The sequence below is a fragment of the Pimephales promelas genome, chromosome 3 (genome assembly GCF_988280905.1).
Source record: "Pimephales promelas chromosome 3, fPimPro1.hap1.1, whole genome shotgun sequence".
NCBI lineage: Eukaryota > Metazoa > Chordata > Actinopteri > Cypriniformes > Leuciscidae > Pimephales > Pimephales promelas.
The window spans coordinates 5554182-5559610 of NC_142771.1; positions in this window are offsets into that span (position 1 = coordinate 5554182).

Genomic DNA, 5429 nt, shown 5'->3' on the forward strand with positions numbered 1-5429 from the left:
TCTTCTATGTTGTCATCAATAAAGGGCCTGTTTCAACAATGTAACAAGAATATTTTTTTAGAACAATGACAAAGGTGGGATGTCAAAAATGTTGAAATGCAAGCTATTACCCAATCAAAGCATTGGGCGTTTATGTATAAGCATCGCTTGTGCTAAACCTCCAAACTAGCTGTTATCAAAGAGAGAGACAAAATCAGGATAGAAAATAGTTTATTACTTCTAAATTAAGATGTTTTTTTATGTAAAAATCTTAATATCATTCTAAATAGACCTTGGAGAAATATTATTTAGCCTGTTATTTTAAATGCCGGAAGTGGGCAAATTTATCTTTTAATTGCTCCATTATGAGTGTTTCAAAGTTTAAAACCATGTAAAGTATTTTTGAAAACTATCTAATTGAATAGATGGATCTAGATAGACACCTCACTTTTTTATTAGGTTAGAGTTTAATCACACACACACACACACACAGAGAGAGAGAGAGAACTGTCAGGAGAGACTGAAAATGATGAGCTGAGAAACAATATTACACTCATTACAAATTCTCTCTAAATTCACACGCGATAATGTCCTGAAGTAACCAGTTTGTACTATCAATGTAGCCTTTGGTATTTAACATAATTTATTTTCCGCTGCAATGTTCTTCACTAGGGTCGGGAATCGTTTGAATTTAAACTATTCCTAATTTTGATTCCGATAACGTCAAAAAAATTAAAAATAAAACGACCGTGTCATTCACATTTTTTGCATTCACAGTCTTATTGCAAAACATTTAATTATAGCTGTCTGAATATCATGAACAGAAAACAACAGACTAAAGAACAGTTACACAACAAACGTTTGCCTGTGATTTAAACATAGAAAACAACTAGCCTATAATAACTAATATACGTTTCAAACATTATTAAAGTTCAAAGTAATTGTTCGGACTTCATGAAGCTTCATGGTGTGAATGAAACATCAAACTGACTCAAACAAACACTTTGAAATGTATATATGGTAAATGGACTGCATTTATATAGCGCTTTCAACAGACCCATGGCCACCAAAGCGCTTTACACATTGCCTCACATTGACCTATTCATACACTCATTCATACACCAACCATGGTATCAGCCATGGATCAGCTGGTGTCTTGCTCATGGACACCTCGACACTTGGTCAGGTGGAGCCAGGGATTGACCTTCTGGTTTATAGACAACCTACATGAACCACTGAGCCACTGCCGCCCCATGATACTCGACTTTAAGAGTGAAACTGTTAATAATGTAAACAAACAGAAAACAGAAATTTAGCTTGAGAAGTTTAAAACATGGAAAGCTCACAAAGCGACATATCAGGATATTCCATGAATTTCAGAACTAAAATGAAGAAATTGCTCTTGATTCAAGCAGAATCAGCAGCAAATTTAAAAAAGGACAATAACAATAAGATGTTGAAGAGTTTAATCAATAATTACATGAAGCAAATACAAAAATTAAGAAAAATGAAAGCGAATTAGACAGATCTCTCTCTTTACTGAATTATACGAGCCAAAGCGTCAAAGATATATGAACGTATAACTTGCGTTTCCATGGAAGAGTAGAAGTGAAACTAGATGTTCTAATGAAAAACAACGAAGATTGTTTTTAGATTGATTTCAGAGAGAAAGCCTTAGTGTGAACTCTTCTGTGAAAGTATATTTTACACTGAGGACAGGAGACACATTCTTTGGCTTCTGTTTTTCCTCATTTGTTCACGTCCATCAGGTCTGAAAGAAACATTAAATCAAGTGAGATTTCAAATGAGAGACAAATGTGAAATGAAAAGTGAGTCAAAGTCAAGATCACTGATGAGCGCACACGCTCACGTGCAACGAGCTACGTCTCTGAGCAGCCGCGTAAACTAGTGTTTTCCGCCACAGTCAATCATGCTGCATGCTTATTGTTTCACTGACGTTGACGAGATTAACCACTTAGGTACCGAAATTTGGTACCGAAAAACAAGACATGTTTCGATACTCGGTAGTACCGAGGCAATTCGGTCGGTACCTAAAAAGTACCGAACTCGGTACCCAGCCCTTATTATTTCATAAAACACAGGCACAGTACACTAACTTCATATTGACACACGGGCTAAACAAAGGCAGACTACCGTAATTCAAATTAGGGGTGTAAATATTAATCGATTCATATCGATCCATCGATTATACAGCCGATGCATCAATGCGTCCTCAAGAGTATCGACTAATGTGTTTATTTTGCCGTCTGTCTGTTCGCCTGTCTATTTTCAGCATCAGCTTCGACATATGCGTACAACCTATTTCTAAGCTGCGGGTGGCGCTAACCTCATTACAATCTTCAACTTCACACTGCTTTACACGCGTTACTTACGTTTCACAGTCTATCTATGTTCACACTTCACACACATTGCTGAGTCTGACTTTCAAGAGCGATGGAACCATCAGAGCGAGCTGGCAATGAAAGTGAAATGTTACACACACACACTTACACACAGTCGGCGTCAAGTCATGGGAGTGGAAGTATTTTGGCTTCAGGAAAACAGATGGAGCAGTGGTAAGAGATGTTGCCGTTTGCAAAGAGGACTGCTATAGAGTAACATACACATTATGTGAATAGAATACTGTAGCGAGCAGGACGCGGCCGACATGAGAGAACGGCGAGGCCAGTGGTGTAGGGCTGTTGGGACGAATTCCAAAATTCGAATATAATTCGAATATAAAAAACCCAATACTATTCGAATGCTAAAGTTACTATTATAATATTGCTTTTATATATATTTCAAAATAAATATATACTTCCGAAGTGACCAGGTGTAAACGGCCCCTTATCACTTTCTTATTAACAATAGGAGAGCGCGGGACTGGCTTTCGCGTGGCACATTCGCAAGGTCTCGTTCACTCCCTCTCTGCCATGCACGCGCCGCGCGCTGTGCACGTTATACGCGGATTCCCGGAGATTTTAACTTATTTGCACCCATCAGGGAGACGCTATCAATATGCGGGAGACTCCCGGAACTTCCGACGCGATATGACGATCACATCACCTCAGATCTGACGCCGCCTTCACACTGGCAGTTGAAATCAGCTCCGTAATACGCAATACGTTAACGGACGTCGTACTACACAGTGAAAAGCGTCGGATGCGGGTAGAACAAAAATGGCGGAGAGATTAAAGTTTGATTCTGTCAGTTCTGTATGATCTCTCTGATGAGGGTTATGCTGCGTGAGGAAAGTTGCTCAGGACGTTGACATGTCAGGTCGGCTAAAAAATGTGATATAGTGGTCAATAGTTCAATGTCTACCTTCAATTTATTGTATTAACTGCCCTTATAAACGTTAGAAAGTCATGAAAATAAAAAATGACATCACAACTTATCGTTATAAAATCAATATTTATTTTATTAAAAGTTAATAATTCAGGTTTGTTTATCAGTACCATAGCAACAGTCAACTTCCGCTGGAATTGTCGGATAGGAACCGTCCGTAGCTTTTCGCAAGAGTTCAAATTTTTGAACGCATCCGGATGACCAACGGACACGATTTTCTTCGCACCGCACTCGGTCAGACCCGTTTCGGATCCATTCGCATACGGTCTGCGAATCTCCATAGGAAATGAATGACTTTCGGTCGTTTCGCAGCCGCATCGGAGCTGATTTCAACTGCCAGTGTGAAGGCGGCGTGAGCCCCTATTCATCAAGCCAGCGCGCCGCAATCTATCGCAAATCAAAGTGAAAGTAAGTCACAGACGCTTAACACTACCATCTTCATTAAAAGTAAGTTAAAGGAATGAAATTATATTACCAGGGCTGTTGCCGCTCTCCCTTATTGCTGTCTTTGCTGATTTTGAAATTAGCCGATGATCAATAAAATGCAGCTCAAATTTGTTGCTTTTGGTGACGTGCACTTCATTACATCTAGTGCGGGAATTGAAGATCGGATTTATATCTGTTTTGCAAAAACACATTTATGTGACCAGGTGTAAATGGAATCGTTTTGATAAATCAGATAGCTATCCGATCTGAGAAAACCCATGAAGTGGCCAGGTGTAAACAGCCCCTAAATGTTTATTGTAGTAATGTTAGATGTCCCTCTAGTGGGCCGAACGTGTAACAACAACCACAGGCTATAGTGGCATTGACGATCCATAAGAATGTGTAATGTCGTAAATATTAATAATAGGATAAATTTGAGCATTTAATATTTGAATATTACATAAAAAAAGGAATGGAATTTGAATAGTATTATACAGGAAGATTGACAGTCCTACAGTGGTGTGAATGTTAATGAACGTCACCTGTGAGACGCACCGGTCTCGCATCTCTCACGGAGGAGCGGAAGGATAAAAAGAGGAGCGACGACGCTGAAGACAGAGAGACCGGTGCGTCTCACAGGTAACGTTAAGGCCAATTTATACTTCTCCGTAGGGTGCGCGCAGTGGGTACAGCATACAATACCGCGTACCCTTCGCCATAGCCTGACGCACTCATCCTCAAAAATGTAACTACATGTCGCGATGACGCAGACCGCAAGATCTGTGATTGGTCAGCTTGGTAGCATCACATTTCCTGCTACGCATTTCCGAAGCGTACCATCTCGCGCATTTCCGCACGTACCATCTCCTCCGACGTCTTCTCTCATTTCTGCCTTTTAGTTTTAGTAATTTCACTAAAATTAACTGTTTTCCACCTCAATAAGCTCCAAATCCAACAAGATCTCTCTTTCAGTCGCCATTGCTTGTAGTAACCTACCCGCGAGGAATTTAAACACAGTGGAACATTAAAACCCTCCGCCGCCAACTAGCGTTTCGGAGCAGTACTGCAGAGCAACCAAGACCTGAACGCAGAAGAATAAATGCTCACGACGGCGTCGCCTACGCCGTACAATTATCATTTTTTATTTATTTGAAACATAATAGATATCATGTAAAAAATATATAGTATTGAATCGTATCACAGGAAATTCTGAAGTATCGAAAATAATCGAATCGTTACCTTAAGAAATCGGTATTGTATCGAATCGTCAGTAAGGCTTTGATTTACACCCCTAATTCAAATTGACCGCTCGAAAACAAAGTATTACTGGTGTTACGGTGTTCTGCCTTGGTTGCCTTCGCATTGGCTTTTGGAAGCTACTGTTAAAAAAATCCATTCACTTCTCGAAAAAAAAAAACCCAAAACACCCAACTACTTTTAAAGGAGTCTTGAATGTGCCACAAACATCAATGACTAGTTTTCGACCAAAACGAAGTAAGTCTTTGGCCTTTACATGGCAGTGTACACACCAAGCACATCAGGTGTAGGACTGAAATTACCAGAGATACTTGAAATATGTATATTTTCATCCTGGGTTTAATACTGCTCTTGTTAAATCTTAACTCGTTAAGTTGAGGTTTATTTGTGTACTCTATTAAAGTCTCTTATTTCACTAC